Raw genomic sequence first — 13802 nt, forward strand, 5'->3', positions numbered from 1 at the left:
TGAAACACTGTCGTGGTTTAACCCCAGTCGGCAACTAAGCACCACGCAGCTGCTTGCTCACTCCTCCCCCCCCCCCCCCCCCCCCCCCCCCCCCCCCAGTGGGATGGGGGAGAGAATCTGAAAGCACAAGTAAGAAAACTCGTGGGCTGAGATAAGAACAGTTTAATAATTGAAATATAACAACAACAACAACAATAATAATAATAGTAATAAAAAGGAAAATAACAAGAGAGAGAGATGAACAAAACCCAGGGAAAAACCAAAAAACCCCAAGTGATGCAACCGCTCACCACCCACCGACTGATGCCCAGCCCGTCCCCGAGCAGCGATCGCTGCCCCCCGGCCAACTTCCCCCAGTTTCTATACTGAGCATGACACCATATGGTATGGAATAGCCCTTTGGCCAGCTGGGGTCAGCTGTCCTGGCTGTGCCCCCTCCCAGCTTCTTGTGCAGAGCATGGGAAGCTGAAAAGTCCTTGACTGGTGTAAACATTACTTAGCAACAACTAACACATCAGTGTGTTACCAACATTATTCTCATTCTAAATCCAAAACACAGCACTATATTAGCTACTAGGAAGAAAATGCACTCTAGCCCAGCCAAAACCAGGACAGTATCCACCCTTTATTCTATACCATCTACGTCATGCCCAGGTTCTACCCTTTCTATTACACTCCAATTAATCACCAGCACTTTTCCTGCCTTTTGATGAATACACACAGATATCACTCCGTTGGTCTATGGGCCATCCCTCTAAAATGTCTGTGGAGTTCATTTAGTCCATGACTTTGGGCTCCATCTGTCATAACAGTCCTTCAGAGCGGGAGAGATGGTGTGTGGCGTTGGATTGCTGCATGCTGAAGCCAGTGCTGGTTCCATCACTGCTGGACTTGCTCAGTTTCATCAAAGTTCGTTCTTCATTAATCTGGGTGATTCTTACTGTAATACCGTTGATATGGCACATAGCAACCATAGAACTGATGACATACAGAATTATATAGCAATTAACACCATATCATTTAGTTCATTGGCTGTTTTCACCCCAAATCAAATCCCCTTGAGGTACACATCGGACTTCCCCATCCTTTCGCACCAAGTGCACCCAGGTCCTTGAGCAAAAGCAATGCCACGAATGGGTTTTCCTTTGCCTGAGGCAGGAGTAACCCAGACTGTCTTCCCCAGCATATTTTTTATGTGCACTACAGGGACTTTATCCCCTTCTACACTACGTGAGAGTTTTGATGGGGCAGAGCCAGCTCTATTGGCAGACCCCCTAGTGTTGACTCACCAGGTGGCTTTTGCTAAATGTGTATCCCAATGTTTGAATGTCCCAGCACCCATTGCTCTCAGTGTAGTCTCTAACAATCCATTGGATCGTTCTATTTTCCCAGAGGCTGGTGCATGACAGGGGCTGTGATATACCCACTCAATGCCGTGCTCTGTGGCCCAGGTGTCTATGAGGTTGTTTCAGAAATGAGTCCCGTTGTCTGACTCGATTCTTTCTGGGGTGCCACGTCGCCACAGGACTTGCTTTTCAAGGCCCAGGATAGTGTTCTGGGCGGTGGCATGGGGCACGGGATATGTTTCCAGCCATCTGGTGGTTGCTTCCACCATGGTAAGCACATGGCGCTTGCCTGGGCGGGTTTGTGGGAGTGTGATATAATCGATCTGCCAGGCCTCCCCATATTTGTATTTCAGCCATTGTCCTCCATAGCACAGAGGCTTTAACCACTTGGCTTGTTTGATTGCAGCACGTTTCACATTCATGGATAACCTGTCCATGGTCAAGTTCACCCCTCGATCATGAACCCACCTATATGTTGCATCTCTTCCTTGATGGCCTGAGGTGTCATGGGCCCACCAAGCTATAAATAATTCACCCTTATGTTGCCAGTCCAGATCCACCTGAGCCCCTTCAATCTCAGCAGCCTGATCCACCTGCTGGTTGTTTTGATGTTCTTCAGTGGCCCAACTCTTGGGTACGTGAGCATCTACATGACATGCTTTTACAACCAGGTTCTCTGCCGGGCAGCCATATCTTGCCACAATGCAGCAGCCCAGATGGGTTTGCCTGTGCACTGCCAGTTGCTCTGCTTCCATTGCTGCAACCACTCCCACAGGGCATTTGCCACCATCCATGAGTCAGTACAGGGATAGAGGACTGGACACTTTTCTCGTTCAGCAATGTCTAAAGCCAGCTGGATGGCCTTCACTTCTGCAAATTGGCTCGATTCACCTTCTCCCTCAGCAGTTTTTGCGACTTGTTGTATAGGACTCCATACAGCAGCTTTCTATCTCTGATGCCTTCCCACAATACGACAGGAGCCACCAGTGAACAGGGCGTATTGCTTCTCATTTTCTGATAGTTTTTTGTATAGTGGGGCCTCATCAGCATGCATCACCTCCTCCTCTGGTGATATTCCGAAATCTTGGCCTTCTGGCCAGTCCATGATCACTTCCAAGATTCCTGGGCCATTGGGGTTTCCTGTTTGAGCCCGTGGTGTAATCAGTGCGACCCACTTACTCCACGTAGCACCAGCTGCATGATGTGTAGAGGGGACCCTCCCTTGGAACATCCAGCCCAGCACCGGCAGTCAGGGTGCCAGGAGGAGCTGTGCTTCAGTGCCAACCGCTTCTGAAGCAGCTCAAACCCCTTCATATGCTGCCAATATCTCTTTTTCAGTTGGAGTATAGCGGGGCTTGGGTCCTCTGTATCCCCAACTCCAAAACCCTAGGGGTCGACCTCGAGTCTCCCCTGGTGCTTTCTGCCAGAGGCTCCAGGTAGGGCCGTTCTCCCCGGCTGGTCCCTGGTGTAGAGCACACGTTTTACATCTGGCCCTGCCTGGACTGGCCCAAGGGCTACTGCATGAACTATCTCCTGTTTAATTTGTTCAAAGGCTTGTTGTTGCTCAGGGCCCCATTTGAAATCGTTCTTCTGGGTCACTTGATAGAGAGGGCTTACGATCAGACTGTAATTTGGAATATGCATTCTCCAAAAAGCCACAACGCCTAAGAAAGCTTGTGTTTCCTTTTTGCCAGTTGGTGGGGACATGGCTGTTATTTTGTTGATCACATCCATTGGGATCTGATGACGTCCATCTTGCCATTTTATTCCTAAAAACTGGATTTCCTGTGCAGGTCCCTTGACCTTACTTTGTTTTATGGCAAAACTGGCTTTCAGGAAGATTTAGACTATTTTCTTCCCCTTCTCAAAAATTTCTCCTGCTGTGTTGCCCCACATGATGATGTCATCAATGTATTGCAGATGTTTGGAGCTTCTCCCTGTTCCAGTGCCGTCTGGATCAGTCCATGGCAAATGGTAGGGCTGTGTTGCCACCCCTGGGGCAGTCGATTCCAAGTGTACTGGACGCCCCTCCAAGTGAAAGCAAACTGTGGCCTGCACTCTGCTGCCACAGGGATTGAGAAGAACGCATTAGCGATATCAGCTGTGGCACACCACTTGGCTGCCTTTGACTCCAGTTCGTATTGAAGTTCCAGCACGTCCGGCACGGCAGCACTCTGCGGCAGCGTGACTTCATTCAGGCCATGATAGTCTACTGTCAGTCTCCACTCTCCATTAGACTTTCGCACTGGCCATATGGGACTGTTAAAAGGTGAATGAGTCTTGCTGATCACTCCTTGGCTCTCCAGTCGCCAAATCAGCTTATGGATGGGAATCAGGGAGTCAGCTGGTGCGATATTGCTGCCGATGCACTGTTGTAGTAGCAATCAGCACCTGTTGTTCTTCAGCCCTCAGCAACCCCACAACAGAAGGGTCCTCCAAAAGACCGGGCAGGGTGGACAGCTGTTTAATCTCCTCCGTCTCCAAGGCAGCTATACCAAAAGCCCACCGGTACCCTCTTGGGTCCTTGAAATACCCTCTCCTGAGGTATCTATGCCAAGGATGCACGGAGCCTCTGGGCCAGTCCCAATGGGGTGCTTTTGCCACTCATTCCCAGTTAGACTCACTTCGGCCTCCAGTACAGTCAGCTGTTGGGATCCCCCTGCACTCCAGAAATACAGAGGGGTTCTGCCCCTGTACAGCTTGATGGCGTTAGGGTACACTGTGCACCGGTGTCTGCTACAGCCTTGTACTCCTGTGGGTCTGATGTGCCAGGCCATCGGATCCACACAGTCCAGTAAACCCGGTTGTCCCTTTCCTCCACCTGGCTGGAGGCAGGGCCCCTCTAATTCTGGTCATAGTATTCATTACCCATTTCTTGTACATATGAGTCAAGAGTTCCTTCAGGAGTTTGGGGACTCTGTCTGGGGAACTGTCCACTGGAAACTGGAGCAGCAATTTTCCTGGAAGAACCCCCTTGTGTGATTTTTTTTCTTGCAACTCAAGTACCCACGCCTCTAGGGTCGAGGTAGGTTTTCCATCCCACTTCCTCATGTCCTCTCTGTGGTCACACAGGTAAAACCACAGGGTGCCCCATGGTGTGTACCCTCTATATTGTCTCTCTTGAGTAGAGAAACGCTGACTCCTAATAGCTGAGATACTGGTCTGTACAGGTGGGGAGTAGGACCTATCCTCTTTGAGTTGCTGGACCTCTTGGGACAGTTTCTCCACAGCTGAGACGAGGGAGGAAGAGAGACTTTCTTCGTATTCCCAGAGTTGGTAGCTGCTTCATCCACCGTTGGACCCTCTCCATCTTTCCAGGTCAGTATTGCCAATGAGTTGGCATATGACGCTGGTGCTCTCCGTACCAACTTCTGCCACATGGGTTGTGTGCACCGGACTTCATCTGGATCTTTGGATAACTGCTCGTTTTTCAGGTCACTATAAATCACCTCCAGCACGGCTAATTCCCTCAGGTACTGGATACCTTTCTCCATGGTGGTCCATTATTAACTCTATCCCAGCTGAAACCAGGACAAACACATACATCAGCCCAAGAGTCACACACGCTTTCTCTTGATAAATGGGTTTTAAAAGCTTTACCCTCAGGGTTTTGAACTATCAGCAAACAAAATGAGACTCAGATTCAGTTGTGAGGGCTTGGCGGATTATGCTTTGCCTCCAGTAATCCCTCCAGCATCCTGTGTCCTCCTCTTCCTTAAGCCACTCTCCTGCCTGAAGGCTTTGGGAGGCATGAGGGGTGCGTACGCACACCGTCTCCACCAGATACAAAGGATCCCACCTCACACCATCCCTGAGGGCTGCTGGTGGTGACCGGCTGGTTGAGCCCTGAGCAAACTGCCAGCACTCACTCCTGAGCACGATGCATTTCTGCTGTAGAAGTGGAGAAGCAGAGGCGATCTGTCACTGCTTGTATACAGCTCCTGACCCCAAGGAGCTGCTTCTGGGGCAAGTCCAGGAGACACGACTTCAGTGCCCCTGATGACCTGTGGAGTCAGGCGAGGTAAGTCACTGGAGCTGGTCATCGTTCAGTTCCCTTGGACCAGAGAGGAAGCAGCGTCCTGCTCAGCTTTCCTTGATGAGAGGAAGGCCTGTGTGGTCTTAGACCCTTTCAAATCCTACCAAAACTAAGAGTTGGCATCTCAATCTGAAAAATAACACCCCAAGACCCTGCTCAGCGTGGGACAGCAGTTCCCAAACTTGTCTGTTGCCTACTCCATTTCTTGTTGAGCCACTGCTCCTACAAACGCTCTGGGCAACGTGAGCTTGTGTCTGTACAACTCTGATTTGAAAGGTGCAAAAATAGCCACAGACTCCATCGTTGCCATTGTTAGCCTAAATTCAGTAGAGCCAAATGCAGGAGAATTGCATGACGGGGGACATTTATGTACCCTTATCACAGATGTGCATTCAATAATGCTTGCTCACTGCCACCACTGTCTGCAGCTGGTATGTATCAACAGCATCGAATGGGGCTGTTGCAGTGTTTTAACTAGAGGACTGTTTTCCACTGAGATATTCAGAGGATTAGAAGGAAGTAGAGTGTGAGATTTTTGTCTGCCAGCTGACCCTTCGGTGAGGGGGGTCTGAAGGCGCCGTGTCTGTCGAGTGTAAGAATTGTGAAAGAAATGAGAAAGCTGCCTTCCTCCAAATCCTCCCAGCAAACCTTCCCGCAGACAGGCTGCCAGAGGGCTGAACACGCCGAGCAGTGCTGACCCCTGAGGGCTGCCACTTCGTCCTCGGTGGTGTAGGGCTGTCTGCAGCACAGCTGCTCCAGCTCAGACTGAGGCATCCAAAAAGTATTCCAAGGTCACCATAGCTTTCCTTCCCATACAGCTTGCCTCCATGTCAGCAGCCCTATGGTGTTTGTTGGAACTACAGGTCATTTTCCATCTTATAAAGCATAAGGCTTGCTGCTGAATAGTCCATAGCCTGCGTAAAATCCCCTGTTTCCCCCATCATTCTCTAGTAACGTTTTCCCCTCTCTGCCCTGCCTCCATCAATGGGACTGACATGTTTTCTTCCAAGTTACCAGCGCACATCTGCCACCAGCTTCCCATGCTCATGGGAAGTCTTGCTGTATTCCTCAAAAGCACAACACTGTCTCTTGCTGCAACCAAATCAGTCGCTGCCATTGTCAAACCAATTGTACGTCAGGTACGTCAGCAACAAATATTGGGTAATGCTTGCAGTGCCTCTGGCAGTGCTGCACAGGGAAGTAAATCTCATCAGATCTCAGCACAGCCTGTGTCCCTAGAAGGTCTGGAGAGCATAATTTCCTTCTGATGTAAATGTCTTCTAGGGCTGAAGACCTTCATCTGATGTTCATGCAACCTCCCTGAAACGCTAAGGGTAGTGTTGCTTTAATTGCCTTTGAATAGGTCTCATTGACCTTGCAGCTGCAGATGGAAATAGCTTTTCATCAATCTTTCTTTTTCTATTCTTTCCCCTGAGATAATTTTTGCTGGAGAAATATGTCACTTACAGCAATGGGCTTGCAGGGGACCAGCAAGGTGTCTCTGCAAGCTGGATTTCTTCACCCTCTTCTGACCAACTGATTTGCTTGGCAACAGCATATAAAAACAACACGAAGAGGCTGCCTTGGAGGAAAGTGGTCATCCTGTAGGCCATGATCTGATGTTTTCCAGACAATGTCTCTGTCTGGCAGCAAACTGCACTCTTCTCCAGTTCTTCAACATCTTCTAAAGGCGGACAATATAATCGACCTGGTTGTCCAGGAACTGATTTGCCAGTTCTTCCCAGTTTCTACCTATTTTTTCATGGACTTAACCAAAAACCACATTAACCCTTTTGGCTACAGCCTGAAACTAGGAGCTCAAATTCAGTTCCCCACTCAAATCTGTAAATTATTTTTTAGAGCCCTTGCTTTCCACCTCCTCGCCCTCTGAGCCTGTTCAGCTTTCTCTGTTCATCCTCTGTCCCCCGGGGAGCTGTGTGGTGGGGCTGGCTGTAGACAGCACCCATCTGCTCAGAGCCTGGTAGAGTCAGCATTCACCAGCACTCACCGGGTGCCCAGAAACACCCTGGGAAAGGGCGTGATGTGAGCACGATCAATAAAATGCTGATTTTCATGTAAGAAATTGGAAAGATCATAGAGAGGAAAAAATGGCCAAGAGAGGTAGGCATGGCCTGACTCATCACCAAAACTGAATTAGCACAGTGGTTAACCTAATCTCTTGGTCTGGTCAGTGTAGAATGACAGGCGGCTTGTGCCTCCAGAAGCACTGCTTGTAAAACTGAGGCAGATTAGCTTTGGGTTTTGCTATGAATAGCTCAACGGTGCTACCTCATGGCCAGACAGAAAACTACTGTGCCCTCCTATTTCTCTTTAATTTTTTACTTCTCCTGCAAGTGATAGACAGGGTTTCCCTTACCATGGGCGTGAGAGACTCTTGCTACGGGAGTCTCTTACCCATAGACAAATATTCCAAGTACATCCAATGTATCCAGCTGCATACGCTGGGATTTGGGGGGGGGGAGCAGGGGGAGACTTAAAAGGTGCAAGGTTCACAAAGTACTTCTGTTGAATATAAAGTTTCTGTTTGTCATTCTCCTTTTACCTGGTGCAATGTCGTACCCGTCTCAGATGGGCAGCTCTTTGGCACAGGGACCTCTTCTGAACTCTGTTGGCCCAGCTCCCTGCAGGAGAGGCCACAGTGGTGCAGCCACCAGAGCTGGCTGGCATTGCAGCTGGCCCCTACAAACACCATGCCTTCTCTTGGGGAAGGCAAAATTAAAGAACAAGCCATAAAGAAACTGCTCAAGGCCTCTCAATAAGTTGCCAGTGGAGGCCTGATTATTTTGTTCTTTCCCCCATTGGATGCCACCTGTCTTCTCTTCCCTTCAGTACTACCTGGAAAAATATCAAGCGTCAAAGCACACTAGAAGATACTCATGATTTGAAAAATTGTTCTGGCCTGGAAAGCTCTCATTCTCATTCACTAGCTTGTTTCCAGCCCTGCTGCAGAGTATTTCTATGCTGCTAAATAAAAGAGGACCGGGGACCCATCGTGAGGCCAATGCCTCCCACCTGCCCCATGTTAGGCAGATTTAAGCCATGCTGATTGCTTCCACACTGTTTCACACTGTTCCTCTGAACCACAAGTGGTACCTCTTTGACCCAAAGACATTTTTTTGTTTTGCTGTCTCCTTTTGGTGCAAAGGGTCAGAAATAACTTGAGGCCCCGCAGTGCAGCCCCCCAGCCAGGTGCTTTAGAGCCGGACACCAAAGGTGGGAGTGTGTCCCCCTGTTTTGTGAGCTAACTGCAGTGGCTGCAAAGAGATGCAAAGCCTGTGGCAGCCGGAGAGTTGAAGTCTGCAGAGCAAAGCCCGGTGTGGTTCCCCACCGACTGAGGCTGGCTGCAGCTCCTCTGGGAGCAGCAGTCATCTCTCCTTCATCAAATTAGCCATTGTGAGAGCCCTGTCAAGAAAGCTTCTCTGGAGGGCGGCAGACAGAGTAATAGTTGTCCAGTTCATGCACACGAAATGAGCGCTGTTTGCCAGAAGCTCCTCCAGTGGTTCTGTAAAAGAGTAGAGTAGAGCAGCATATTGCAAAATGAGCCCCATACACACCATATTGGACCTGATAAGATGCAAGATTTTGGGTCCCAGTGACAGAGACACATCAGGTATTTATGAGAGAAAAATAGTCACCCTTTGGGGGAAGGTTGCGTTGAGACAATCTTCTGTAACTGGTGTCTTCCTGCTGCTTTCCTGGGGAGGTGCGGCACACACACCTTGTTAGCTGAACTGACAGAGAGTGCAATCCCACCGAGGGCCAGAGCCAAGTATCTATAACAAATTGTTTGAAACTCTTTGTTTTTCATAAGGTTTTGTTTACCAGCATACAGGAGCTAGATGGGGGAGCCACAACCGCGTGTTGGCACTACCACCATCCTTGGAGCTGAGCTGGAGAACTGTTCTCCGCTGATGGCCTCTGATTTTTCTATCAATCAGTCTTCTGACCTATGTCAAAAATACTCAGTAGTTTGGGCCTGTCACCAGTGCTAACAGCACTCTGCCTTCCTGAGCATCCCTCCCAGCAGAGGCACAGGGCAGGAGATGTTATGAACGGAAACAGGCCTGGGGACAAGGCGCCAACCTCTTTGAAATTCATCGCTTTTGGCAATTGGTAAGTGAGCGCTTCTGTTTGACGAGAGCTTCTTGGTGTATCCCAAAAGCAGCAGACAGCCCCGGAGATGTTTGCCCCGAGCCAGGGGCTGCTGGAGCAGCATCACTGGAAAGGAGGATCCGTGAAGGCTAAGGAGGGTCGCCTCTCAGCTGAACATGAATGAAGGCTTATTTGGCTGAGGAAGGCTCCTCCCCTCCCTGTTTTGGGACCTCGAAGAAGGATTCAGTGACTTACAGGAAGATTTACACTATGTCCCAGCACTGCTTGCTTCCTGGCCGTGGGGACACGGAGTTTCCAAGAATCCCATGAGCTCGTGTGAGAGGCACTGAGCCACCGCCTGGCAGGAGAGGTGCTGGCTCTGCACATCCACGCAGCCAGTGAGATGGGGGAGCCCGGCCAAAGTACTTTTTCAGCATGTTTTTCTTTCAAAAAACATTCAGAAATATAAATTTAAACTGACAAGTTTAAGTCACTAGGAAGCCCCACGGAAAAGGCTCTGTACTGCGCATGTGGGAGCCCCTCGGCTGACATGTGGTGTAGAAAGTTTCAGTCTTCTGAGAGGATGGGTTTAATGTTAGCTTGACTTCTTTTTTGTGGTGTCAATGCAGAGAGACGCAATAATTATACTGCTTTTGCACAAGTGCAAAATTCCGGCAGCCTCAGCTTAAGAAAATAAAACACTAAACTTTAAATTGCAAAATAGGATCCAGTTGCTCTTGGTATTAAAAAAAAAAAGAAATGCTCAAGATATTAAAGTTGAGAACAGAGCTTTCCTGTTTTCTCCTATTTATCTGCTTTGATGTGCTCATAGCTACTGAAACAATGGAGTGAGCAGGGAATAATAAAACTGATTAACTCTAGAAGCGAGTGTAGATCAACTGGCAGCTATGACATTTCTCCAATATCACTGCACTTTGTAATAAATCTGGGTCTCCAAGGACCCTGTGACTGAAGAACACACGCAGAGAGCATTTACCATGATGGTGTGTGTAAGCAAGTCGTTTGGATGTACAAATATCCCTCTGTATCCCACTGTCTGCCAACAGGTCCCCATTGCATATCTACACCAAGTGACACTCAAATCAAACTAGGTGTGGTATTGCATGCAAAAAAAAAGGAAAAAAAAAAAAGAAAAAAAAGCCCGCAGGATAAAGCACACAGGATAAGCAGCCAGAAATACAAACCGCATGTTCTCCAGCACTGCTCGCCAATGTTTCGTGTGTCTCCGACTCCTCAACATTTCCCTGTGGCAGCGTGGGTTCCCTGCATTTATTTACTTCCATGAACAATAGCCTGCCTTTTGTTAGCTGTCTTTCAGGGACTCTTGAAAGGCAGTCATCCTCTGGAAACCATCATCCTCCAGAAGGGACCTGTGACGAGAGCCACGGTGCAGCGTGACCCAGGCTGCAATGCTGCAGAATAAAGGGGTCTCAGCCATGGGAGCTGGAAATCGTATTTTTCAAGAATGTTCCAGCTGTTATATGTACCAGCAACCTCCAGAGAAGAAAGAAAATAGCTTTTAGATACTTTTCCTGATTTCTTTTGTAAATCAGAAAAAGCTGGTGTCCTGAGTTAGGGGCATGACTAGTGGAGCCAGGCTGCGTGAGTGAGTCCCTGGTGATTACAGAGACTTCTCTCATTATATTCCCTCTCCCTGCTGTGGTGAGTTTGCGTAGGATCCTGCCCTAGGATAGCCCTGGCCGGACCCCACTTCTTCAAGCCCATGGTGCGGTGGGGACATTTTCTCACAGTCCAACGGTGTTATGCTACATTGTGCTGGACCAGTGGGGTCTTTGGTGTTTTGGATGAGGATCAGCGAGTGACAGTCCTACTTTTCTCCTTTGGGCGAAACTCCCTCTCCAAGCTGCTGATGCTAGGACAGCTGTTTGGGTGGCTGCCCCTGCAATCCTGAATGAGGAAAACCCTTCTGACAGCCTCCGTCCTGCTCTGCAGGAACGCCCCTCGCACATGGGCTCAGGTCAAGGCATGTTCCCATTAGCATCAGCCCTGGCATGCTGCGCGGTGAGACCTTCTTCCCCTGGACACTGCACGGCATGTGCGTGACAATCAGCCTGAGATGTTTCCCCAGCTCATGGCTCATCTTCCCAGTTCGCTGTAGATATTCAAAATCAGAGCAGATTTCACAGCCTAACTCTCTGAAATGCTGCCCTCACGTCAGGTAGTAGTCTGACATTAACTCCTTGATTATCCCTTCCAGTCTTTGTGGATATCTCTTTGGAAAGCTCACAGAGACCATCCTGAAAGAAAATGTGGTGGGGTGTATGAACTCAAGCCAAAATAGAACAGAATAGAACAGGAGTGACAGAAAGAGCCTAGAAAATACAGCAAAGATCGAGGGACCTACACATTGACGAAAAATTGAACATCCAGAGTTGGTTCAGCCATAAAAACACAAGAAGTGAGAGGGACTGGCACATTAAATAATGTACAGAATATAAGGAAAACCCATCAGTTAGCTTTTGTCCAAGCACCTTACAGTACCCAATACAGATTATAGTTGGAGAGCAGTGTATTTTTAGGAGTATAAAGTACAAAACCTATGGATGCAACAGCTTCTGCGAATGGCAGCTATGTCAGACGCAGTGCCAAGCCTCTTTTTCACTGTACTTCTATTTATCATCCACCACTGCTTTATATTTTTATCCTTTTACCAGATGTTCACTGCATACCTTACTCACAGACGTCTACAGTACTGTGAGCCACCCCATTGCGCTCCCCTGGTGAATCTCCATCCCGCCTGTGCATCCCATCTGGTTTCAACCTTCCAGAGGTTCAGGGTCTTTCCTCCAGTCCTGCTGGCACGGTGCCTCATCTTGGCCCTCGGCAGATGTCTCAGGACCTGGGAGGCCCTTGGCTCTGCGTGCGGGTTTGTGTGAATCAGGGGCACCCAAAGCGAGTGGGAGGTTCAAAACCACAGGGGTGGTTCTTCTGTTAGTGACTGGCTCAGAAATGGTGTTGGGCTGGATGGACCTTGCTTTGATGTGTTTTGACCATTCTGAACACATTGGAAGTGACCAAGAACACCATTCTGTGCCCAAGAACAGCTTCGATATCCAGCCCCCACTTGTCTTCACACTAACTCCAGTATGTCTTTCCCAGAGACCCAGTACAAGGTGTCCTCTGGTTCAGTAGCTCCTTCAGCCTCCCTCTCCTTGGGAGAGGAGATGCCATTGCCAGGGGCTTTTGTCAGCTTTCACATGAGGGAGACTCTTGTAGACCTCCTGTTTTTCAGCCTACTGATCTCTCCGAAGTTTCAAACTACTTCTCTGGGTATTTTTCACTGGAATATTTTCCAACTACTGCCCAGTTTGAAAGCTATTGCTCCACTCATTATTTGAAATACTGTGATGGTTAAGGGAATGCAGATGATGCAAAGGAGTTTCTGAACCAGAGGCATTTCAGTCATAGGCAAAGCTCAAAATCTGCAGGTCTGAGGGCAAAAAACGCTGCAAGCAAACCTCTCCCCTTCCTCCCTGTGCCAGGATCCTCGCTGCTGTAAGACATCTCAGGGGTTGTCTAATGTCCATCTGGGCACATCTGGCTCTGGTCTTTCTACTCAGTCCCCTGGTTCCTGCTGTGCAGGAGATTTCCTCCCAGGTTTGTGGAGATCTGTCTATGGAAATGTTTCTGGTCCGGTCTCCTCTGCTAGAGGGCCTCCAGGGCAGATCCGGACACCCCCTCAGCAGAGCTGGTTTCTCAACTTCAGCCTCTTCTGTGAGAGCAGCTGGGAAAATGGTTTCCCTACATTGGAGGCAGGCAGCTGCCCTGGGATCGGTGCTGGTGGCCACTAAAATTTAAGCCACTCGATCAAAGCTGAGACCATTTTTCCTCCTTTTCAAACTCTCTGTTCTACTGAGGGAGAGAAGCAAGGCTTCCCAAGGCTTTCCGTGAGATCCCCTTGTTCCCAGCAGAGATAACACCTCGGTGGAAAACGCAGATTCACACCAGTTCAAAGGTCCTAATAGTTTCCACATAGAGGAACTCCCTCTGGATTAGAAAGCCAGCGGTCGCAGGAGCAAGGACTCCACGTTGCCCACATCCCAGTGACTGGCTCAGCTGGTTTCCTTCAGGGTGAGTGCGGGAGGCTGCAGCCCTGCCAGGGGCTCAGTGCTGGGCTTTTGTCGTGCGAGTTCCTGAAGGCTGGTGGGGCAGGAGCCCTCAGTGTAGCTGGGTATCTTCATATGCAACATCAAGTATGAAAGAAACACTGAAAATAAGAAGGCCATGTTTGACTGCAGCATGTAAATGCATTTATATCTTCAGCA

General features: G+C 49.1%; 1 long non-coding RNA gene across 1 annotated transcript; it reads right to left on the bottom strand.

Moving 5' to 3' along the window:
* Nucleotides 1–7853: 7853 nt before the first annotated feature.
* Nucleotides 7854–12532, bottom strand: LOC142420946 (uncharacterized). The gene is made up of 2 exons (XR_012778819.1): nt 9039–12532; nt 7854–8905 (listed from the first exon to the last, which is right to left on the bottom strand). It is a non-coding gene; the product is annotated as an uncharacterized LOC142420946 (long non-coding RNA).
* Between the last annotated feature and the right edge of the window lie 1270 nt (nt 12533–13802).

Source organism: Mycteria americana, chromosome 1, assembly GCF_035582795.1.
Source record: "Mycteria americana isolate JAX WOST 10 ecotype Jacksonville Zoo and Gardens chromosome 1, USCA_MyAme_1.0, whole genome shotgun sequence".
NCBI classification, from domain to species: domain Eukaryota; kingdom Metazoa; phylum Chordata; class Aves; order Ciconiiformes; family Ciconiidae; genus Mycteria; species Mycteria americana.